General features: G+C 48.1%; 1 long non-coding RNA gene across 1 annotated transcript; it reads right to left on the bottom strand.

Annotated features, from left to right (window-relative positions):
- Positions 1-22,358: 22,358 nt before the first annotated feature.
- LOC125512057 lies at positions 22,359-25,366 on the bottom strand. Its single transcript, XR_007285209.1, has 2 exons — positions 24,476-25,366; positions 22,359-24,374 (listed from the first exon to the last, which is right to left on the bottom strand). It is a non-coding gene; the product is annotated as an uncharacterized LOC125512057 (long non-coding RNA).
- Positions 25,367-26,329: the final 963 nt, after the last annotated feature.

Genomic DNA, 26,329 nt, shown 5'->3' with positions numbered 1-26,329 from the left:
TAGTTACATGGGGGCAGAAGCCGACGACTGGCCAACTCTCAGATTTTATAAACGGCCGCATAGAAGGTAATATTTTAAATTAAGAAAGCGTCGCATGGCACAAATGAACCTGTTTCATATTACAGGATCACATGAGCATGTTCATTCAAAAATTACATCCTTGGCACACTCATCTGCCACTAGGCGGGAACCCTCCAGGACACCCTCGTAATAATTCTCAGGGCGGCCATGCTCCTTGCCCTCCGGCGGCCCCTCCTTCCCCAGCTTCACGGCGTCCAGCTTCGCCCAGTGCACCTTCGCCCGGGCAAAAGCCCTGCGTGCACCCTCGATGCAGACGGACCGCTTGATGACTTCAAGCCGCGGGCAGGCTTCCACAAGCCGCCTTACCAGGCTGAAGTAGCTGTCGGACAGGGGCTCGCTAGGACACATCCGGACTATAAGGCCCCTCATGGCCTGTTCGGCCGCCTTGTGAAGCTCGACCAACTGCTTCAGCTGGTCGCTCAAGGGCACGGGGTGTTCGGTCCCAGTATACTGAGACCAGAACAACTTCTTTGTTGAGCTCCCCTCCTCAGCCCGGTAAAACTCGGCGGCATCCAGTACACTATGGGGAAGATCTACAAACGCTCCTGGAGAGCTCCGAACTCGGGTAAGAAAAAGGAAAGTCTCCTTCACGTGCTTGCTTTGCATAATGAATGCCTTACCCGCTGCTATCTTCTTCACCGCGTCAATCTCCTGGAGGGCCTTGGGGGCTTCAGCCTTGGCACTCCGGACGCTTTCAAGCGCCTACGCGAATTCGGACTCTCGCGTCTTAGAGTCCAACTCCAAGGACTCGTGCTTTTTGGCAAGAGCCTCGAGCTCTTGCTGCACCTCGCCTACTTGGGCTTCTTGCTTCTCCCGTTCAATGCGTTCTTTAGCCGCTTTGTCTTCGGCCTTGGACAACGCCTTCCTCAGGGTTGCCACATCGGTCGTGGCCCCTGAAAATCCATGATGATCCTATTACTTTCCACCCAAACTTCTTTTTAACTACATAGACAGGGGTATTTCTTACCTTTGCTCTCTTCAAGCTGCCTGTTGGTAAGGCCGAGCTCGTCCTCGGACCGCTTCAGGTCCTGCTTCAACGCAGCGACCTCCGCAGTACATGCGGCAGCGGCCAACAGTGAAGCCTGCGCATACACATAGACATACTCTAATTAGACTCCTAAGTTATCATTTGATCCTCTATTCGGCTTTTCTTCGCGAACGCCGAACATAGCATCAGGGGCTACTATCTATGCGGTATATTTTCTTATACTTTGATTGCTCACCTCAAAGAATGTTAGAAGGCTGGCGCAGGCTTCGGTCAGTCCGTTTTTGGCGGACTGAACCTTCTCGACCACCGCACTCATGATAGTGCGGTGCTCTTCTTCGATGGAAGCGCTGCGAAGCGCTTCCAGCAGGTTGTCCGGTGCCTCTAGTTGGACAGAGGACACCGGCACGGATGGTTAGCCCTCCTTGAGGGGGGACCACCTGCCGGAGTCCGGAACCATCGAGGGTTCCAGCGCAGTGTCCGGCTGGTGCCCGAACTCGAAGCCCGTAGGAGCCTCGCTCCCTTGATACCAAGGGTCCGGGAAGTCGCCGCGAGGCACCCCCAGGACCACCTCCCCTTGGCTCGGTGCCTGTTTAGACAACACCTCGGCGTTGTCCGTAGGGTGAGGGGTGGAGGCGGTCGGAAGAGAATCGTTGTTCATATCTGACGAGTCCAAAGAGCCGCTCGACGAGGGTACGTCGATATGAGCTCGGGACGGACTGCACAATCATGTTCGGCATGAGGAAAGGTAGTACAATAAAACATATCATGAAGTACTACGGTGTCCGGACACTTACGACTTCGCCAAGGGCTTGTCCCTGGGTAGCCACTCGTCGCCGCTTTCGGCGGCCGTCGTGGCATAGTCCGGAAGGAGGGTCCTTCCCTTCTTGGACCCTTCGGCCTCCCCGGATGGGTCGACCTTCCTTTTCTTGTCTCCCGCGGTTGGGGGGGAGAACATTTCTCCTCCTCCTCCTTTCCGTGGGAGGAGTGCGTGTCGGAGTCATCGTCCGATGACTCCGATACAACCTTGCGCCGGAGACCCTTTCGGGTCCCCGCGGCCTTCTTCTTGGTCTTTTCCGGCACCTTGTAGGGTGCCGGAGTCAGCATCTTCGTCAGAAGAGCATCTGCGGGATCTTCGGGCAGCGGGGCTGGGCTATCGAGTTGCTCCGCCGTCTCTATCTAGTCCTGTTAATGACATGGAAGTTCAGATCCTGCACAGAACTAAACCGGGGCTAATAAATACCGTGAGAAATACAAAAAGCTTACCGGATTGGCGCGGCGCTTTGTGCTGAGTCCACGGTCCTCGTTGAGGGGGGGAGGGATCTCGGCGCTCTTGAACAGCACCCTCCAGACGTCCTCGTGCGTCGTGTCATAGAGCTCTCGCAACGTCTGGTGCTTGGCCGAGTCGAACTCCCACAAAACAAATGCCCTCCGTTAACACGGAAGGATCCGGTGGAAGAGCATAACCTGGACCACATTGACGAGCTTGATTTTCTTGCTCGTCATGTTCTGGATGCAGGTCTGGAGTCCGGTCAGCTCTGCTGGAGAGCCCTAGGACAAGCCCTTCTTTTTCCAGGAGGTGGGCCGCGTGGGGATTCTGGATCGAAATTTGGGGGCCGCCACCCAGTTGGAGTCGCGCGGCTCGATGATGTAGAACCACCCCGATTGTCGCCCCTTTATGGTATCCACATAGGTGCCCTCGAGCCAGGTGACATTAGGCATCTTGCCCACCATGGCGCCTCCGCACTCTACTTGCTAGCCGCTCACCACCTTCGGTTTGACATTGAAGGTTTTCAGCCATAGGCCGAAGTGGGGCCTGATGCGGAGGAAGGCCTCGCACACGATGATAAACGCCGAGATGTTGAGGATGAAGTTGGGGGCCAGATCATGAAAATCCAGCCCATAGTAGAACATTAGCCTGCGGACAAACGGGTGGAGGAGAAATCCCAGTCCGCAGACGAAATGGGTAAGAAAAACTACCCTCTCATGGGGTTTGGGCGTTGGGACTATCTTCCCCGCATCGGGCAGCCGGTGCGCGATATCCGCAGCCAGATATTCGGCTTCTTGTAATTTTTTGACGTTCTCCTCCATGACGGAGGAGACCATCCACTTGCCTCCTGCTCCTGACATGCTTGGAGTGGTTTGAGAAGAAGAACGCGAGCTTGGGCGCTAGATCTCGAGTGTGCGGGAATGGGTAAGCGAGGAAGAAGAAGGCGTGGGTGAAAAAAGTAAATCCTTATCCCTTTATAAGGGCGGAAGAGGCGATGTGTCTCCCCACTTGCCTGGTAAAACTGCTTATTCCCCAGGCGCCGTAATTGGTGGCGTGGTTGGGTTACCCACGTCTGTATTGATGAGAATCTCGTGATAAAGGGAACATGATCTCTGCTTTGACAAGACGTGTCAAGAAAACCGCCTCGCGGTATGTGCGGAGCTGGTTGAGAAAAGCGGTTCGAATAATAACCGAGCCATGGCGTAATGTCGTGCTGTCGAAACATGTCAGCAGATTAGATTTGTCGAAATATTATTCTCTCTACGGTGGTATGTGGAACTTATTTTGCAGGGCCGGACACTATCCCTGTATTCAAAACTCTTCCATGATGTATGCGGAGGAGGAACCCGTCTTGCAATGCCGAACACAACACTGCTTGCCGGACTCATCGTCATTGAAGCCTGGTTCAGGGGCTACTGAGGGAGTCCTGGATTAGGGGGTCTCCGGACAGCCGGACTATATCCTTTGGCCGGACTATTGTACTATGAAGATACAAGATTGAAGACTTCGTCCCGTGTCCAGATGGGACTCTACTTGGCGTGGAAGGCAAGCTAGGCAATACGGATATGTATATCTCGTCCTTTGTAGCCGACCTTGTGTAACCCTAGCCCCCTCCGGTGTCTATATAAACCGGAGGGTTTTAGTCCGTAGGACAACATACAATCATACCATAGGCTAGCTTCTAGGGTTTAGCCTCTCTGATCTCGTGGTAGATCAACTCTTGTACTACTCATACTAGTAGAATGCCCGTGCGTTGCCACGGGCCATAAACATATTTTTCTAGTTGCATATATACATATTTCTTTTGAGAATGCATATATAAATATTTCAGTGGTTCAAAACATGTCCTGTCCTTGTGATTATTATAGACATCAACTTATATTGTTGAACTTCTTTACAACACCATCTTCAGTCGCGACAAGCAGGGCACCGGATGGGCGACGAGCCGTCTGGACTTCTATATGAAGGTGCCCTGCTCCTCCTAAGGTTTGCACATTCACTTGGTGTTTGATCATAGATTATCTACCTACGTGGGTTAATAGAAAATGGCGCGGTTTGGAAGTCTTTGACAACTGCCCCCTTTGCACGATGGAGCCGGAGGACACGTTTCATGCATTTTGCAAATGTCCTAGAGCGGTGGCACTTTGGCAAGCGATGGCAGAACAGTGGCAGATCCCCCTGCCGGCGTCATTTCAGCGAACGGGCTCTGGCTTGCCCAAACACTTTGTGACCTGCAGGACACGGGGAGATTGGAGCTCATGATGACACTATGGCATTGCTAGCACGTTCGCAACGAGATAACATTAGTTGAAGCATCCAAGAGGTATCTTCTAAGCTACGTGGACTCACTAATTGGTGTGCAGAACAACCCAGGTGTTGATCCAGTTAAAAGAAAGAAAATTGTGGATATGGCGACTCCCAACAAGCCATTACCCCATGATCAACCCATCAATGGCGCCCCACCTAGATGGTCTCCTCCGGCTCAAGGATGGGCAAAATTGAACATTGACGGATCATTCTGCCACTACTAGGAAAAGGCCTACTAATGGCGCACCAGTTTTGCCTACTAATGGCGCATCACTGGTGCACCATTAGTATCACGCCACTAGTATTTATTACTAATGGCGCACCACTGGTGCGCCATTAGTATCTGGTATACTAATGGCGCACCACTGGTGCGCCATTAGTATCTGGTATACTAATGGCGCACCACCCAGTGCGCCATTAGTATATAACACCATGCGCCATTGGTATGCCTCCCAGGGGCCATATTTAACCATGTGCTTTGGCACACTAATGGCGCACTGCGGATGGATGCGCCATTAGTATACTTGGCATACTAATGGCGCACTCTTTGGTGATGCGCCATTAGTATACTTTGGCATACTAATGGCACACTCTGTAGTGATGCGCCATTAGTATGAATATTAGTTTTTTTTTACTTTTCTAATTTTTGCACAGGTTACAAAATATATTATTTGACAAAATATAGACAGCAGCACACAGCAACAGCAGATTCATCAAATATAATAGAAGATTAGTCTCCGAATACAATTCATCATATTAGTCTCCGAATTCAAAAGACCGAACAAAGATAAAACATTACAAGTCTCGAGACCGTGAGTATCGAGTTTGTCTTCACATTACAAGTCGATATCGATCATCTAAACTACCATCACATAGAAGAGAGTTGCGGTCATCACGATGAGCATCATCGCGATGAAACTGGTCTTCATACGGTTCCTCCAACGCTCCCTCCTCTCTCCCGCTAGATAGCGGGCGTATCTAGATTCCGCCTCCGCCCTAGTGGTGTACCCTTTGTAACTGTTACCGCTGAAATGGTGAACCTGTCTCTGACACTCCTCCCAGTCGTCGTAGACTCCGGGAACCTTACCCTTGTACACGACATACGACGGCATCTCTATGCACAAGCCAAACAATAGACAATACATACATAAGCAATATATAAGTATGCAACAAAAGGATCAGAAGAGAAAAGCAAGACATTAATAGCATGATTCATGGTCCTACTAATAAATAGCATCGATTACATCTAAGTTGAACGACTGTCCAAACCAAAGAGACATACAATTCATTAAAGTTTAATTACAACATGAGCCAATCAATGTTTCAGAACTACACATCACTACTTTCGACTCGACTCATGGACAGGAGCGTGGATGAAGCCGCCGTCTGTCGTGGTGGTCATGAAATCGCGGGCGTTGTCAGCCTGCATTTGTAGCATTCCATCTATCTCAATGTTGGACGGTTGATATCTGAGGAAGAACTGCCCCGAGGTATGAAGAACATCTTGATGGATGATGTCTGCAAACTCCGACTGGATGCGAAAGAATTCTTGTCTGATGTCCGTGTCCTGGATTGCCGACAAGGTCGCGGCCCAATCTTTGAGATTATTTGGTAGCAGAAGGTGATGATGGTCCCTTACGATCGCCCGCATGTGATGGAGGGCGTAGTAGGCATCCTTCTGACCGCCAGGCGGCTGCTTGACGCAGCAGCACGTCGTATTGTGGGCGAACATGTGCTTGCCGTACTTACGAACTGCCCTGGTGAAGGTGCCTCCAAATTTGGCGTAGCCGGGGAGAACATCATCAAGAACTTTCTTGATATTTGTGTAGTCTATCTTGGAGTTACGGTTCGGGTCGAAATACGTGGCCATGGAATATTTCGGGCTTAAGAGGATGAGTGTGCAATGTGTGTCACTGCACAGAACACGGAATGTTAGAAAAAAAAAAGAACGATCGAAATCTAAGAAATCATATGTTACAGGGCGGTTAAGGGATGACTTACTCGGGAAAGTAAGCCACAAGGAAGTTATCCTTATCTGGGTTTGCTAGAATGACGTCTTCGAGGTGTGAACTCGCGACTTGGCGGTCCCCAGCGCTGCTCAAGAGCTTGGCACGCATGTAGAAGGGGTCGACGATCACGATGTCCGGGGTCTTGTCTCTAATGATCCGCATCTCCATACTCAGCAAAAACAGCCGAACGAAGGTGTAGTGCAGCGGATGAAGGTTGAACATAGCAAAGATGTCATCAAACCACAGGACGATCATACCCCTGATGGCGCCATCCACAAAGCCCTTGCCCTCTGGCACCTTGGCCACGAAAACCGGGTATGCCACATCATTCTCTCTGAGACGCCTCTTCTCCAAAGAAAGAACACTGTCGTGCAGACTCCGCATAGCACCGGTTGCAGCATTGAGCATATTTGTCGGTAGCATCGCCCTACCCGCCACATGCACCCTCCTCGAGATATCCTTAGGTGAAGGTGGCCCGTCCTGAGCACGGATCGTACTCGGTGCCGGCTGGCTCGCACCGGCGCCCTTTTTAGTCTACCGTTTCTGGCCCTTCTTCTTGATCTGCTGTAATGGGACCGAGTTCTGCTCACAGACCGCCTTCTTGAGCGTGTTGGGGATGATAATATTTGGCACCTCCGCTATCTGAGGCTCGGTGAAGGCGGCAGCTGGAGGCTTCTCCTGAGAACTGAACGCCAGACGACGCCTGTTGCAATTGGGTTTCTCCGCCGTACCAGCTAGATCGCGGTCGTCTTGTTTGGGTTCTTGAGAGGGAGGCCCGCAGAACTCGTCACCGCACCCATGTTCGGCAAAGTACTTATCGACGTTGGTAAATGTACCATCGTCGTTGTCGTCGTTGTCCGGATCCTGTGCCATATGCATGTCCGAATCCTGTGCCATAGGGATGTCCGGCATGTCCGATAGCATTGCGGCGTTCTTGCCATGGCTTGGCGCCGGCACGACTGGCGGTCTTGTCTGTGGGGTGGTGTCCCCCGCCCCCAAATGAATCTGGTGCTTCGGCCAAAGCAGGGGCCAGCTTACGCAGGTGCTGAGGGTCATCTCATCTTCTTCGTCGGCCCCAGCGAGTCGAATCGGAGGTAACAGCTCGACGCAGCCTGGCAGCACCCGAACCACTTCAACCCTATACATTGTGGGTGGCATCGGATTACCGTGGAACACGGGGTTGCCCGGTTGAACGATTCTGCCCTTGGCGACATCGACCAACTCGCCTCCCACGAAGTGCAGGAGAGTGCAAGGAACGTCGGCGGCGCCTGTGAAAACATGTAGGGTGTCAGGGATGCCCAGTCAAAGGCAAGGAGATGAAGTCCTCGGCCGAGAGGCTTAGTTACCGTGATGCCGTCGAGCTCGGCTAATGTCGAGGCACCGCCAACGGCAGGCGTGCAACTGACGGAGGGGCCGCTTGCTGGCGAGGTGCCGGCCGGCGTACACCCGGGTGCATTAAGCTCCAATGTCGGTGTCGCAGACACCAATACCGCCACCGCCGGAGACACCAATGGTGCCGCCGCCGTAGACACCAATATCGCCGCCGCCGGAGACACCAATGGCGCCGCCTGCATGTTGTGCGAGTTGCTGGCCGTGAAGCTGGGAATCGGGGGCAGCCCCTGTTGGCCACCCGCAATCCACGTCGTTATCCCATGAATCAAGGTAGGCATAATGCCGGTGAGCGTCGATCCCAGTTGTTGTTGCACTTGCTCTTGGACCATCTCCGGAATCCGCGCCACTTGCGCCTTGAGTGCTTCAACCTCGCGCGACTGGCTTTCCGAGCTGGTCTTTTTCTCCTTTCGCCCACCAGCGGCATAGTATGACGACCATTTTGTGGACAAGCCTTTAACGGCCACACGACCAGCTGACGTCGTCTTATTGAGCTTATCCCTATTTTTCATTACATTCAACGCCCTATTCAAAGGGGTGTCAAAAGGGGAGCTCTGAGACGACCCCCCGCTACTGCTTTCTTTGTCCTGCAGAAGGAACGTGAACCATTTAGAAATATTGGGGATTAATTAGAATGCAACCATATGGAGCTAATTACGCGGGGGTGTATTCCTTACCAGAACAAGCTCAAGCTCCTTGGTCTTCAGATCCGTGGTAAGCTACTTTGTTATTGGGTCCTCCTTGTACCGGGCCTTGAGAAAGTTCCTGGTCTGCTTGTCACTGTATTTCTCGAAGCGGGGCGGCAGGCCTTGCTCGGTATGCTCCGTGTCCTCCTTGTCCCATACAGGCTCCGCCACTCTGTAACCGTCGGGACCGAGTTGGTGGACCCCTATGTTCAACTGCCGCATTTCTTTCCCCCACTGACTTGATTCGGAGGTTGCGGGGCTATTGCACTTGATCTTGAACTCCTTGTAGTCATCTTCGCTAATCAAAGGATATTTCGCCTTGATCTTCTCGTAACTATCACCTTTGTCAATCATTGCCTTCACCGTGCTTTTCCAAGTAGACAGGGCCGTGCTCATCGTCGTGAGGGCGGCCACGTTCACTTTATTACCCGAGAGGCGTGTGTTTGTGAACTCAGCGGGGAACTTGTATCGTTCGTGCAGCTTCGTGAAGAGGAGGCTGCGCAAATTCCCTCGGTCCTTATGCCTTAGGTTCTCGGTGTTGATCGAGGCGGTGCTCCGGAGAATGCACCCGAGATGAATCGAGTACCCCTTGACTACGTGTTTGGGCGCCGTCGGATGCCCATCGGAGTTCACTTCAGTAAATTCCTCCCTGACGGTGCCGAGCACGTTCGGGCGCCGGTCCTTCCGTTGCCTCTTCGGTTGGCTGCCATCTGTGCGTGCGCCGCCATCATCAGTGGTGGCATCCGCGGCGCCATCATCAGTGGTGCCATCCCCGACGCCACTAGGGGTTGTGTAGTCAGGATCGGTGTCTTCCGCGGCGTCCTCATAGCGGTGAGGTTCTTCCTCCAACTCCTGGGACAGCTCCCAGAATTGCTTGCCGCCCGAACCGCCGGCCTCATCGTTGTGGTCCATGTTTCACTCTAAATAGAAAAAAAGTTTGGTCAAAAAGTTGGTTATTGTCAAGGAACAAGATCATGGTCTCATCATTTAGGGTTTGTCGACACCGAGGCATCCTAAAAGCTAAGCTTTTATCATTTAGGGTTTGTCGACGTCGAGGCACCCTAAAAGCCTAAGTGTACATCATTTAGGTTCTCATCGACACCGAGGCACCCTATAGAAGCCAAGTTAAGTTTTCATCATTTAGGGTTTATCGATGCCGAGGCACCCTAGGTTGGGCCTAATCACTTGGCACTAATCACTTGGCTCTATTGCCACCTATGTTGGGTTTATCATCTAGGGTTTATCGATGCTAAGGAGAATTCTAAGTTGGGCCTAATCACTTGGCTCTATTGCCACCTATGGTTTAATGCAGCAAGAATGGCGGGGCAGTTGATCCTACTTAACTAAGTACTAAGATACCCCGGCCCATGAATTAGTCGCAAGTACCCCATATGTCCTATTTTTAGCAAAGTCATGCTAAAATTCACGGAAAAGTTCAGCATGACCTTTGCTGAAAATAGGACATATGGAGTACCTGAATTTGCCAGAACGGAAGTTAATCGACATTCCGGCAAACTCAAGGGCCTCTCGGGGTACCTACAAATTCATCACGACACAATGGTCGGAGACAAAACCCAGCCACAGACCATATGGTCCTCTACTTTCATATGGAAAAAAATCAGCTCAACTTATGTGAGCTTCCATTCCAGATATAATAGGTCACTAAACAAAAAATCATCCAGATATAATGGTACAGCAAAGAAACAACTTAATCCATGCCTCAGCTTATGAACAGTCATTACTTCAAATACAGAAGAAGGAACAATTTATTTGTGACATAGTTACAAATGATGACAGAATAAAGCAACACCCCGCACTAGCCTAAAAACAAGTGAAGTTTCACCCATATAAGAACAACTTTATAAAATCAGAGAAGTTGCTAAATTTTTTGTATCCTTCATATACATTGGAGTACAATGCTTTATAATGTTTCATCATCATTACAGAAAATTGACAATTGTCCATAACAGTTAACTGAAATTTTTGCCTCATAGCTTGGGTGGGTTAAGTACTAGGAGACTTTGTAATGTGCAGTACAGGTGCAGTAACAGGCTTCTGAGTTAAGAAAACATTTCTGTTTGATTTTCAGTAAAATGGCTTAAGAACTCAAACATTGCAAGCACAAAATTACTCCAAGAAATTTACTCCTGCAAGCACAAAATACAATCAAGAAATCCAAGAAACACATGGTCTTGAGGATATTCTTTATGACTGATTATTTCAGTTTTACATGCAGATTTTGACCAAAAAACACATGGTCTTTTTAACAGTTTTCAGTTTGGACAGAATACTGAAAACTACAGTTTGGACGGAATACACTTTGGTCTTCTAGTTACAAAACAAAACAGACATATTTCTAGATGCCATAATCAGATCAAAATTTCAAACCACACACTTACTTTCAATTATAAACAAAACTGACTTGTTGTTAATGAAACTCATGGTGGAAGTAACTACTAGCAGCATGTCATTATCATGGCAGTCCACTATATATTTTTATGACAAAATACATCATTATCAGGGCACATTATGGCCATTTTGTTACATGATGCTAACTGTACCTAACTGATTTTTTTGATAGTAGCTCAAGTTTTTGACAGTAGCTCCTAACTGTACCTAACTGAATTTTTTGACAGTAGCTCAAGTTTTTGATAGTAGCTCCTAACTGAATTTTCTGCTTAAAGGGAAGGCTGACTTAAGTGGCAAGATGATACAATTTGCGTAACATAACAATATATGCATCTTAATATAACACCATCTCCTAACAGAAATAGTATCCAGATCTACTAGGGGCAAAGTAGAACTGATATTCTTTTGCTGACCTCTAGTACAAGGTATAGAAGAGGAGGTAAGAGAAGAAATACTGACATTTCTCTTAGCAGGAGACTTTTTCTTTCTTCTAGAAACTACAGTAAATTTCTCCTCCTCTTCCACTACAGTATCATGCCAACTTAGACACAGGGAGGCGACATTTCCATTCGAGTCATGAATATCTAAACAGTGTTCAGTTTTCTTACTAATTTGTTCCCTGGATAATTCCAATTCCTTGAGAACATGAATAAAATCAAAATTATCCAGAGGTATATCAACACCCATCATTGATGCTCTAAACATAATCTCCTTAGCTACTTAATTCCCCAACCCTAGCTACTTAATTCTCCAACCCCTTTTCTTGTCCAAAATTCTCCAACCCCTAACCCTAGAACACATCTCAGAAGGAAATCAAGAGGGGGAAGAGGGGGAAGCGGCTCGGGTGCTCACTGGGGAGGTCGAGGGCGACTCGGGGTAGCCGGAGCTAGTCGAGGTGGCGTGAATTCGGCGTCGAGCGGTGGCGATGGTGGCCGAGGCGGAGGAAATCGGCGGGCGTCGAAGGGATGGCTCGAGGGCGTCCGAGCTCGTCCGGGTCCTCGTAGTCGAAGAGGAAGACAACGGCGGTCCTCCTGGGCAGGCCGCGCGGTATTGGACGGCGAGCACGAGGTTGACGCAGGCGGGGCCGCAGGGGGAGGGGGCGCTTGGGCGGGAGGACGTCGAGGGTGCGGGCGCGGGCAGAGGGGGGACGGCGAGGGAGGCGGCGCTCGGCTCGAGGAGGCGCGGGGGCAGCGACGGAGACGGAGGCGCGGGGGCGGCGGCGTGGGGGCGGTGACTGAGACGGAGGCGCGGGGGCGGCGGCGGTGTGGGTCGGGGCAGCGGAGGGAATTAGCTAGGGGGGCGAGGGAGAGGGACGAAGGGGATCTGGCGAGAGGGAGGGAATTAGCTAGGGGGATTCTTACTAATGGCGCACCCGCGGTCGGTGCGCCATTAGTAATCTTTTTTTACATAGCAATGGCGCACCAGGCAGAGGTGCGCCATTAGTAATCTTTTTTATATATGTAGCAATGGCGCACCAGCCAGAGGTGCGCCATAAGTAATTTTTTTTGTTGCGTGTAATAATTTTTTAGAAAATGAATATGAATATGAAACAGTAATATTTTTTTATAAAAACAGTAATAATTGTTGTTTAACAACAATTGTAGTCTACACTTTCTTTATTATTATTTTAAAAATGAAGAGGGGAGAGGAGGCGGAGCTCACCGAGGAGCGGGGGAGGGTGCGGGGGGTGCTCGTCGGCGGTGGTGGAGCGGGGGAGGGTGCGGGGGGTGCTCGTCGGCGGTGGTGGAGCGGGGGAGGGTGTGGGGGGTCGTCGGCAGCGGTGGGGGGGGGGGGAAGGGTGCGGTGGGTCGTCGGCGGTGGTGGAGCTAGCGAGAGAGGGTGCGGGTGGGATCGAGATCGAGATGGAGGGGGAATCGAGATCGAGATGGAGGGGGATCGAGATCGAGTGTCCTCATGAATATTCAATATTTTATCATATTGAATATGAAAAAATATCATCAAATTTGAAAAAATATTCATGAATTCAAAAAGTGCTCACGAAATTTAAAAATATTCATGATATCAAAAAGTGCCCATGAAATACACCGAGAAATGAAGACTACGATTTAAATACAGTCGATCTTAGCTAGCTATCTATTCATAATCTTCTTGCCCTTCTTTTTCGCAAATGGAGTTCTTCTGTGGAACAGAGGTCCTTTAGGTAGGGTGGTCCTGCTTCTTCTTGTGGTGTATGCTGCTACTTCATCGTCTTCGTCATGTTCGATCTTCGGGTCGCCGTACTTGTCGAAGTCTTGCTCATTGGCTACTCCATCCATTCCGATGACCTTCCTTTTGCCTCTCCTCACGACAACACGACTGGGATTTGACGGGTCGGTAATGAAGAAGCATTGGTCCACTTGGGAAGCCAGTACCCATGGCTCATTTTTCGCGGTGACGTTTGCGCCCGTGGTCTTGGATTTGGCTTCGGGTATAACCATGGTGGTGAAATACCGATCTTCTTTTAGGACGCTCTTGGCCCATCTGACACGGAACATCGGGACCTTCTCTCCAGCGTAGCTCAGCTCCCAGATCTCCTCGATCCTTCCGTAGTATCTGTCCTTGTCGTTACCGGTGTAGGATTCCGTCGTTACCCTGGTGTTCTGATAACCATCGCTCTTCATGTCCTTGTCCTCAGTGTAGAATGTGTAGCCGTTGATATCGTACGCCTCATAGGTCATCAGGTTGTGCTCGGCGCCCTGTGACAAGGCGAATATGAGTTGTTCTTCCGCGGAAGAATCCTCATGTAAAGGGTATGACAGAAGCTTCTGCTTGAACCAACGCGTGAAACATGAGTTGTGCTCTTTGATTATATCTTCGTCCGTCCTCTGTTGGCCTCGGCCATTGTACGTCTTCTCAATAAAGGTTTTGTGCTCTACCACCCAAGGATCGACCACGTCTATGTGTTGTAGCGCGACTAGGTTTGATCTTTCAAAGTTGGCGAGTCGACCCTCGAAGTAGGCATGCATTTCGCGGTGACCCTCACGGTGACCCCATCCAGCGAGCCTGCCGAGGTGCCTGTTGACGGGCAGACCAACGGGGTTCTCGATGCCTAGATAATTCGTGCAGTAGGAGATGCACTCTTCGGTCAGAAAGCCCCTGGCTATACTTCCCTCAGGACGTGACATGTTGCGAACGTATCCTTTGATGACACCATTCATCCTTTCGAACGGCATCATGCTGTGCAGGAACGTCGGCCCGAGTTGGATGATATCCTCCACGATATGGACCAGCAAATGCACCATAACATCGAAGAATGCGGGCGGGAAGTACATCTCAAGCTCGCATAGTATCTCCATGATCTCTTCCTGTAGCCTTCTGAGTTGCCTCACGCCAACCGACTTCCGAGAGATGACGTCGAAAAAGTTGCATAGGCCAAATAGTGTTTCACGGACGTGCGCGTCCATGATCCCATGGATTGCAACTGGAAGTATCTGCGTCATCAGCACGTGACAGTCGTGAGACTTCATCCCGCTGAACTTCTGCTTCGCTGGGTCTAGGTATCTGCTTATCTTCCCCACGTAACCGTAAGGAAGTTTTACTCCTACGAGGCAGGTGAAAAACTGCTCGATCTCCTCCTGACTTAGAGTGAAGCACGCGGGAGGGTATTCATTTCCGGTCTTCTTGGCCTTTTTGCCTTTGCGACGACTTTCAGTGTCCTGCTTCGCCTCATCATCATCATCATCATTAGCGTGAAGCTCCTACCTGATGCCCATTGATTTCAAGTCTGCCCTTGCTTTCGGCCCATCTTTGGTCCTCTCTGGCATGTTGAGCAGGGTACCAAGTAGACTCTCGCACACGTTCTTCGTGATATGCATGGCATCAAGGCTGTGAGGCACACGGTGGATCTTCCAGTACGGCAAGTCCCAGAAAACAGACCTCGTTTTCCATACCTTCAGCAGCGGCTCTGGCGCCTTTCGCTTCTTTCCTGGCTCTGGCGCCTTTTGCTTCTTTCCCGGCAGTGGGCAATCTTTCCAATTTTTCAACAGCCCGTCTATTTCCTCGCCGCTCCTCGTACGCGGGTGTCTTCGGAGTTCGGTTTCACCATCGAACAGATCCTTGCGTTTCCTCCACGGGTCATCGTCGCGAAGCCACCTTCGATGTCCCATGAACACGGTTTTCGAAGACCCGGGATCTCTATCTAGCTGGCGATACGTTGTGTCATCCACGCACCTGACGCATCCAGAAAATCCGTGGACCACCTACCCCGCGAGATATCCGTAACCGAGATAGTCGTGCACCGTCGTGAGCAGTGCGGCTCTCATAGGGAAATATTCTTTCTCTGCGGCGTCCCACGTATTGGCTGGCGTTTTCCACAGCGTGTCTAGCTCCTCTTTCAGCAGCCCCAGATACAAATTGATGTCGTTCCCTGGTTGTTTCAGCCCTTCAATTAGCATACTCATGTGAATGTACTTCCTCTTCATGCACAACCAGGGGGAAGGTTGTACATCCACACAAACACAGGCCAGGTGCTATGTGTGCTTCTCTGGCTGCCAAACGGATTGACTCCATCGGTGCTCGCGCACAGCACGATGTTCCTTGGATCCTTCCCAAATTCTAGGTGTTCGAAGTTCAACGCTTGCCACTGGCTCCCATCCTTAGGGTGACTCAGCATCTTGTATTTTTTATTTATCTCCGGATCATTTGCGTCATATTCTCGCTTCTTCTCCTCCCTATCCGCGTGCCAACGCAAGAGCTTTGCTACCTTAGGGTCCGTGAAATATCGCTGCAGACGAGGAGTGATCGGAAAGTACCACACCACTTTTCGAGGAGCTTTCTTCCTCTTCTTGTATCGAGTGACGCCGCACAACGGACATATGGTAGACTCCGCGTGCTCGCCCCGATAAATGATGCAATTGTTCATGCACACATAGTATTTCACGTGCGGTAAATCCAGAGGACACACGACTTTCTTCGCCTCCTCAAAACTGGTCGGGCACTTGTTCCCCTTGGGAAGACGTTCGTGCCAGAATGGCATGTTCTCGTCGAAGCATGCGTCGGTCATTTTGTGTTTTACCTTCATCTCCAAAGCCATGAGCATTACTTTTAGGCGGGTATCCTCGGGTCTGCATCCTTCATACAATGGAGTAACCGCGTCTATCTCCAGTTGATCCAGCTTTGCTTTCTCTCGGGTGGCAGCTCTTGCGTTATTCGTCTGCTTGAGAAGCATCTCTTGAATATGAGGGTCCTGCACCCAGCCCATCGATGGTCCATCGTCATCTGCTCCTCCGGCATCTAGATCTTCATGATCATGCCCTTCGTCTGCTCCGGCATCTTCCTCATCATCATGTCCGGCATCTTCTACATGATGACTGTGTACAGCATCACCGTCGTGATCATGTCCTGGAGATTCTTCATCTTCTCGCCCGCCGAGCCGCGGTGGTTGTCTTGCTGCCCTTCCTCATTTCTTGCCCGGCCCCCATGGACGACTTCATAGTCATCTTCATCACCTTGCCACCGATAGCCATCCATGAAACCACGCAAGAGCAGGTGGTCCCGCACCTGCCCGGAATCCGGGTCCGCAATAAGGCTCTTCAGCTTGCATCTTCAACACGGACATCTTATCTCCGTCTCGTTCTTTTGAAGCATCTCGGCCTTCGCGGAGCTCAAAAACCTATTCACGATGCCTTCGGTCATCGTGCAGACCATGGTCGCCTGCGGGGTAGAGCAAAACGATATTTTAGAACCAAGAAAAAATTTGGCATGACTTTCCCTAAAAATAGGACCAAAAAGAATGCATAGTGCCCAAATTCTCGCCGAAACGGAAATGAATCAACATTCCAGCAAAATATTGGCAACTATCGCATTTCAAATATCGATACCTGCAAACACAAACATATATGCAACACCACAAACATATGCAACACCACAAACATACATAGATCTAGCTAGGCCACAAAAAGTGCATGTGCACGTTGTTGGAGCGAGCTAGGGAGAAAAAAAGTAGATCTACAACATGAAGATAGCTTTCCCCTTACTTACCTATCAAAAAAAGGTAATTTCAACACTTAATTTTGATGAATCTATGGTTCAAATGAGGTGAGGAGGAGGAGGCAGCCAACAAACTTAGAGAAGGAGGTGGGGGGAATGAAGTGGGGAAAGTGAGTGTGTAGGTGTGGCTGTCCAAAAATATCTAGCTGGTCCCAGGTTACTAATGGCGCACCACAGAGACATGCGCCGTTAGTAACCCAACATACTAATGGCGCACCACACAGACATGCGCCATTAGTAGATTTGCAAAAAAGTAAAAAAAAAAATTATACTAATGGCGTACCGTGGCACAGTGCGCCATTACTAGTTTAAACTAGTAATGGCGCACTATGCAACGGTGCGCCATTAGTAGTTTTGCAAAAAAGTAAAAAAATACAGTAGTGGCGCACTCTGCCCGGATGCGCCATTAGTATGTTTGAGAAAATGAAAAAAAACATTTTGTTACTAGTGGCGCACCGTGTGCCTGGTGCGCCATTAGTGTCTTCCACACTAATGGCGCGCCAACAGATGATGCGCCATTAGTATATAGTAATGGCGCACCACATGTCTGGTGCGCCATTAGTGTCAATTCCATCTATAGCCCTTTTCCTAGTAGTGTGCACCATATCGGGAACTGCGGGGGGCGGGCATGATTCTACGCGGCTCCACCGGCGACATCATTTTCTCATCCTGTAGAGAGTTGTGCACATGTATAGAACCATTGGAGGCTGAGCTCTCAACTTGCATGGAGGGCATCAACCTCGCCCTGCAATGGATGGAGTTGTCGATAGAAGTAGAGACGGACTGTCTTGTCTCTCTTAAGATGATTAATGACCTGGATAGGGACCGGTCTCGCTATACCATGTTGGTTGATCAAATTCAAAGACTTTTGAGGAAGGGAGGATGTTCAAGCTATCTCATGTTCGTAGGGAACATAATGGTGCAACTCATTATCTGGCCTCCTTTGGACGGGCATAAGGTCGCACTATGGTGTGGTTGGGTTCAGGACCAGGAGACATCCCTAATATTTGTAAGCATGACTTATGTCCTGATTGATGAAATAAAATTTCCTTTCACCCAAAAAAACACCATATCCGCATCCAGACGCTACAATCACGGTGGTTAAGTTGCAACTTAGTAAACAAATAAATAGTAATTACTGTATTTTAGAACATACAATATTTTTTTGTTAATGATAGGAAATCCACTCGCTTGATTGGTGGCATGGGGAAACCACTTTATGTTCTTCCTTCCCTCTTCTTTTTTCTTTCTGTGGCAGTCCCAGATAACTATTTCTGAGAGTGCCAACTCTCATCGGGATTTGGCCTTCCATCGCTCTCTTTCTCCTGCAGAATTGGAACAGTGGCACATGGCCGGGCGGACAAAACCCGGGGCCCTGTGCCAAACTAAAAAATGGGGCCCTATCTCACTAAAAAATGACCTAACGAGCAATTATAATGTATATATTAATATATATCAAGCAGAATTTTTTCATAATATATATAATATAATAGGAAATATGCCCGTGCGTTACAACGGGAGAAAAATAATATCTCAGCATTCCCCACATCCGAACACACACTCTTTCATGTCCTCTATGTGAACACAACGCCCGATCTATATTGTCGCTTATCCTCCTTCCTGTCATCGTCGGCGGTGGTAGTTCAACCTTGTGTCAGTGGAACGATGTGGGCGGCGGCCGTCAATAATGAGAGGAGATAGTCGGCAGTAGTGCTCGGCCGCGTCGGGGTGTCGTTGGTTAGCGCCTCGCCTATAGTCACCTCCTCCATCAACCGATCTGTTGTCAGTGTTGCAAATATAATTTGCAAGTAAGTTTGCTACAAAAATTATAGACCTAGGCATGACTCTAAAATAGTCATATACATTGTTTCTGACCTAGTCAGAGTTGTGGTTGCATCCTCATTTTGTTGCTACACGGCGATCTTCGAGGCACGGTTGCTTCGACCACTCCTACGACGATGTAACCGGATGAATTACTAATTATAGGGCATAAATTTTGTTTGATTGTCATAATTAGCTCATAACCAGGCATGAATGTCCCTTCATTATCAGGGTTTATTCTCTTCAACTATTTTTTCACTCATGTGCCCATAATTTTTATTAATTAGAGCAAAATCAACATATTCTCTTTTATTAGAATGTGCCCAAATTTTTTTCAATTATAGGCTATAGCCAACTAGCATATTGTATTTTATTGACACGTGCAAGTTACCTCCGGCAATAATTTGTGGAGTACCTCGTTCTGCACATGATTCTCGGGACAACTTCCTTATTCTCACACAACCTTCTTATTTTCAGATAACTTAGGGACATATAAAAACTGGTGTGATTTAGTATAAAATTCCAAGGTGGGACTATTCCATAATTGCAAGCTAGCTGAGTTGGCTTTGTCCGTCGACACAATAGGGAAGGTCATAGTTCAATCCCCTCGCGCCCTTAATTTTTTGCTACTTGTCATTGTGACAGAAAAAGAAATGCGTGGTAAGCCCAATTGGGGATAAACAAAAAAATGGGGAACTACGTATGGAATGGACGAAACAAAATCTATATGTATATTTTTGCTTTTTGGGGGGCAGCTGTGTGGGCGCTACTATATGACGCTAGTTGCGTCAAATAGCGTGTGGAACGCACAACCGATCATGTCTTGGCCAGTTACTGGCAGACACCGAAATAATCATTGTTTGCAAGGCATGGTAATAATCTAGAAAAAAAGACGGGTTGAACGATTGAGCACATAACCTTAAAGACTCGAGCACGTTCTGCTAGCCATGGCAACAAACACCTACTGCTAACCAATGGCCAGCATGAATATTTAGGAACATACTGCAACATCAGATTTATAAAAAAAATATTTTTTAAATATGAATTGCCGAATATTCTTGGAAAAATGAACATTTTTTTAAAATTATGAATAATGATTTTAATATTCCATCAATTTTGAAAAAAAACATTAACACAATTTGATAACGCATCATTTTCTGAAGACATTAACCTTTTACGAAAATAAAAAAATTGAAGTAGTGACCGACTTCTGAAAATGGAACATGTTTTGAGCATTCAGAACAATTTTATAAAATGTGTTTTAAACCGGACATTATTTTGAATTTGTGAACAATTTACTAACATATGAATATTTTTCGAATTTGGAATTTTTTCTTAAATGAGTTTTTTTTAATCCAAACAATTTTGGAAAACACAAATAATTTTTGGAATTTTTTTAGTATGTCCTGAATTTCGAAAAAAAATCGGAACGAGAAAAAAATTATTTTTTCCAAACATTTATAAAAACGAGAACACAATATTTTAATTCTGAACATTTTTTGTAAATTTGAAAAAAATCTGAACTTTGTTTGAAAAGTTTTAATTACGAAATAAGGTAAACAAATTAATTTGGAAGGAAAAGTGAAACGGGCCGGCACAATTTTGGGCGGCCTGTGCGAAACTCCGACTATCTGCCGCATTGGGCGTCAAATAGAGTTTTTGCAGCTTCATCAGCAGGCAAATAAGTAGGCAAGCTTGGCTGGGCCACAGCGTGTCCGGCCCAAGTACGAAAATCTTGAGTTGTTAAATAAAAAAACAGACGAACGTACAAAAATTTAATACCATCTCAGACAAAAAAATAAATTTCGACAATGAACGGATGAAAAAATTAGAGAAACACACCTTACTTTATTAGTAGGTATAGATGTCTTACATAACAATTGGCAGTATCTTTTAGATAACGTAGCGAATTAGCGATGTCCTCATCGCCATTTTTTTTCTCTGAGTGCTACCTCGTCGCCTGACCTCTCATAGCGATCGGGAGGAGGAGTCCCGGCGCTCCGTCCGCTCGATGGGCCTAGTCGCTCGCCGCTCTGCCCAGTTGCGCTTAACTGTTACTACACCTATATAAAAAATATGGGCCCCCAGAATTTCGGGCCCTATGCGGGCCGCACCTTTGGCACCACTGTGGGGTTGGCCCTGCAGTGGCATCAAATTCGATGGTCTCACACTAAAAAAATAATCAAAGTTGATGGTCTGGCCTTGTTCCTCCTCAGGTGTTTTTTTGGTGAACTCGCTTTACTTCAATCTCATTATGGGTTCTATTACTCCGAGGGTGTTTGGAGGGCTTTTGTTCTGATTAAAATTAAGATCTTCCTTTGGCAAGCTATTCGGGGAAAGCTCCCTGCTGCTACGTGTTCGGATCAAATTAGGAAGCATAATGCTTGGCCTGCGGCTACATGTTCTCTTTGTTTTTGGCAAGAACCTTCTGACCATATTTTATTTTCTTGTGATTTTGCGGTCCTATTGTGGAACTGTACTCAGTTGGGGGTTAACTGGTCTCCATTATTACCTCTCGTCAGTTCTTGGTCTGGTTGGTGCGGCGTGTTTTATGGTTTTGCTTTGATGTTGTCAACTGGGCTCTCTGGACGACCCTTCGAAACCAGCTGACGTTACTTTTAAATCTCTTACTCTTTTGCAGCTGTGTTAGCCTCTGGTTAAGAACTGTGATGTGGACGCCATGAATATGCTTATCTCACGCGTCAGGGCTACAACGATCTCTCCAACTCCATCGATGCAACATACTGCTTAGCGACCGTCAGAGCGTCTTTAGCTAGCTTCTAATTTTGGTACCTGGCCTGCATGCCAATACTGAACTCGAACTTGGTCTGTTGTGGTGTGTTGCCTGGCGATTAATTTTATGGGCGTGACGATGTTGTGAACCTTTTGTGGCTTTATTTATAAAGTCACGCAATAGACTTTTCTCTTACAAAAGTGTTTATCCTTGATTTGATGACACCCAAATTATTCTTTTAAACGATTTATCTCTTCAGCCGCATAACAAAAGAAATTAAGGCCTTTTTTGCAAAGGAATATTTTGTATGGATATAAATCCCAAGAATATATTTCCGCAAAGATACTTTTGAACATTGTAACATAATAGCGGCAAATAAGGGCGTTTTGGCTCCCAGGCTCATAATGAGCCAGGGAGTAAATAGTAAATTTGCCAAAAAAATGTTAGAAGATAAAAGAAAAATCCAAATAATTTTGTTGTGAAAGATTCTTGAGTTTCTGATGTCCATGCAAAAATTCAGCACATTTAAACATTTGACAAGCTCTCAGCAAAATAACAAATTTGGGGTCGACATCACGCACTCATGCATCTATCAACAATTTTTTTGTAATTTTTTGAATTTTGCTAGTATTTTTTTTCGAATTTACTGGGTGTATATGAGCTCAGGAGCCGAATTGGATATTCGCAAATAACTCTGATATGCTACTTTTTTATGTACTCTGACATGCTCCTTGATTCTGTACGGTTACAATATCCAGTTTTTAAATAAGAAGGGGTGTCACCACCTCCATTGCCGACCACGAACTCCCACTCGTAATATTGCTAAAAGTAGTAAAGATTACATGAACTTCCATCCCAGCAAGAGGAGAATTGGGAACAACGAAAGAACAATTAGAAATATACATACGAAAATAAGATAGTGCTCACATTTGGTTCAGTGTGCTTATGTTCCCTACAATAAAATTGGGACAAACATGCCAACACAGCAAAAAAATTCTTCTGGACAGAAGTTGTACCAAGCGCCTGTCGACTACATATATTAAGTGACAATCAGCATCAAGGCAGGGAAGAAATTGAAAACAAGACTCATGTTACTTGCATCGAATTAGGATAGAGAACATGACAATTATCACCTGTGGACCGGCTGGGATAAAAATACATAAAGGACCCATCAACACCCAACCATTTACTGCATTTATTTGACATTATTTAGCATAAAATAAATTGGAACAAGATAGTCCAACGTACAAGGAAGTACTATAGAGGGGCATTGATGTGTCTAGCCCATTCCTTGCGCATCCGATAACAGCAGGTGGATTCCATGGAAACACAGAGAAGGATTGGCCCAATGGAAAGGAGAGGGAAAGTGGCACTCCAGCTCTGAAAAGAAAAGTCTCCTTTCTAGAATTCCTCTATAGTCGCCGTCGTTGTTCGCTCACCAAAGGAGGGCTCAGCGTGGACTCGCCGTTTCCATTCCCGCGTCTGGCACGCCCATCCCCATGGTTGTGGTCTGCTACATCTTACCACACCATCAAGGCTCGTCTCAGCCAAAGTTGGTCTCGCCCTCTGCAATGCCACTGCCCTAGCGCACGCCAGACGTGTCCTACTACCAGCTTCAGGGCCGCCGCACTGGCCACGTCCTCCAAGAGGAGGAGCACAAGTCCGGCTCCAAGGCCTCATGGCAATAGCCACCAGCCAAGGCTCCGCCACCGTAAAACACTGGTGTCACGCGGAGAAGCAATGGTGGCACCGGAGGACGAGGTTACGTCGACGCGATTGTCGACTTCTTGTGGTTTGTGTTCAAGTGGGCCAATGGCGCCTATGCCGCCGCCATCTAATGAGTTGCTGATCGTAAACAACCATTCTAAAATGTTGAAAGTGCAGAAAGCGTCCAACTAAGTCACTGATGTTAGTTGAATTTAGTATGTCATGAAAAATTGAGATCACTAAATATTGTTGTTATGACTGGATCTTATGACTGAAAAGGAATTGCAGTTACTACTTGTACATGTGTGGAAAGAGATGTAATGGAAAATGTTTTGTTTGCTTGAATGTTATGACCAAATGAGTGTTCCAGTACGCTTTGTGCAAATGCAGAATTGGACAGAAGTACATATGCAGAATTGTTAATTGAACTGAATGTCAATTGTTGCTCCTAACTGAACTGAACTAAATGGCATCGAAAACTAAACTTGAACTAAAATAGATAACAACTATTGCTGGCACCCAGAACTGAACCTGAACTGAACTAAATGGCCACTATTGCCCATAATTGAACTAATGGAACCCAGAACGGAACTAAATGGTAACTATTGCCCATAACTGAACTGAATGCCGAAATTGTCCAGATTTGTAAATGACTGATAGACTGATAAGAAACTTGCCTACCTTATTATATACAGTCGTACTCGGTGCCGAGCAATTAATTTTTGTGTTTAGAAAATATCAAGAGACCTGAGCAAAGCATAGTTCGATCTTAAATATGATCCCTGATTCCCTGAACAAGAGTAAACAATTTTGTATGCGATAGCATATATTTCTAAAAGCATACTAATCTTGCACAAACTTAGACAGGTACCAAAAATGTCAATACTATCATATTAACTCACCGGTGTTATTAATCCCAAAATTCTGGGCGTGTACTTGTCCGAAAGTCACCTAAGAGATTATTAGAGGGGTAATGAAATCTTGTGTCCTACAAAAGAAGTAAGGAAATATCACTCGTCATATATGATAATATATAAATAATATTAGAGAGTAATTAGGCACCGAGAAGCTAAAACTGGAATGACTAACCATGATTCGATTGATGCCAGAGTAATTTGGACTATGGAAGTGATCTGTACTCTGCCAGCCTGAAGTACAAACACAACGCACTATACATAGATTGAGAGAACCAGACCACTTACATCAAAATGCTACGCACAGGTTGAAAGACAGAATAACTTACAAGGTCTGCCTTTCAGAAAAAAGAAACAAATCATGAAACACATATCCGCCCAGCTCCCAAAGCATTATAGGCATTTAACATTCATGGCATGAAGGAAAATTGGGTACCTGAGTTCCTCAGATTTGGAATACGACGTGTGGATGGAGTTAGGTGAAGTACACCTAGGCACCCAGGCCATATCCATCCAAGCAGGTTCTTCACAGATGTATGCAACTGGCTGTGTTCTACGGTCGCTGGATTTTGCGAACTTCCTGGCCATCTTATCTAGAGGAGCTCGTCCGGGATTCAAGTCCATACCACGTCACGCCAAGTGGAAGATGCCGGTCGCCACCGCCGGATCAGCCGGGTGGAGTCGTGAGGGGATGCGGTCCGGCAACTGTCCTTCGACGCCAACAGTCGCACCACCAGGGCGAGGAGGCACTTACGCAGGCAGATGGATGGTGCCACGACCTCCAGCTGACCTTGAATGACGCAGGGGAGTAGTTGAGGCGGCCTAGATCTGAAAGCGGCCTGTGGGAGGTCGCGGCGCCAGTGGAGAGCTTGGGGCGGCAGCGGCGCAAGGGAGCCAGGCGGCAAGCTGAGAGAAGGATTGGTGAAGGTGTTGCTGGCTGGCAAGGCGTTCGTGGGGTGGCACCATGACCTCGGGCATCCAAGGAGGAGGTCGTGCGAGGGGCACTCTTTAGGAGAGGGAGGGAAGAGGACGAGACGTGCGCGTGGGTTTGACCGATCAATTTTTCTTTTTGGTAAGGGCCGATCAACTTTTGGGATGACATCGAGAAATAAAAGATCCAGTAACTCCCGGGCGCTCTCAGTGATTTGGATTCTTGGCCGTTGGATCGGGTGGCTTGATGTGATTTGGACCGTCCGATCTCGCCCCGGATTGATCTCAGCCGCTGGATCAAACCGATGACACTATTGCAATGAATAGTTACCTCTTGTTCCTGCCACCGCGTGTAAATTCGTTGCCCCGCTGAGGGCATTTTCGTCATTTCGCCTACAGGTGTATAAAAGTTGACCACTTGCGTGGAGATGACCTAGCCACTCCCCACCCTGCACTCGCGCCCCTCCCTCGTCCTCCCGTGTCCCAGCCACCGCTCGCCCCGCCCTCTCCCCTCCCTCTCCCTCCCTCAGTCCTCGCCGCCCCACCCGCATCGCCGCCGCCCGCTCACATCGCTGCCACCGACGCCCCTCAGACCACGCCGCGGTGACCTCTCTCCTCGTTTCCCTCGTGCCACGCCACCCGCAACCTCCCCCCCACCCGTCATCAAAAGGGAAGGGAAGAGAAGAAGTACAACGAGCAGGTTTGGCGACGGCCAAGGGCTCGCAGATCCGCGGGCGCCATCGTCCGACCTCATCCTCTGAGTGTGCTCCCGCCATGGCCTCCTCGAGACGCCGCCCTTCCCCCCTGCTCCAACCCTAACCATAGCATTGCTGCTGCTGGTCAAGGTGCTCTTGGCCCCTCCCATCCCCTCATGCTGCTGTTGTTTTTGGCCCCTCCCCTCCCCTCATGTTGCTGCTACTTTTGGTACACAGGTGCACGCACGTGTCCAGCAGCGACCCTTAGCCTCAGACGGCAGCAACGGCCATCACCAATGACGGCAGCGACAGGGGGTGAATTGGTTCTGCAGGTCAACCCCTTTTCTCCTCCTCCTTTCCAGTCCTCTTGTCTGATGCTTATGTGGGGCTCCAGTAGTTTTTTG

This window comes from Triticum urartu, chromosome 1 (genome assembly GCF_003073215.2).
Source record: "Triticum urartu cultivar G1812 chromosome 1, Tu2.1, whole genome shotgun sequence".
In the NCBI taxonomy this organism is placed as follows: domain Eukaryota; kingdom Viridiplantae; phylum Streptophyta; class Magnoliopsida; order Poales; family Poaceae; genus Triticum; species Triticum urartu.
Note: the sequence above shows the minus strand (reverse complement) of the source record. Positions and strands in the feature narration are given on the sequence as shown.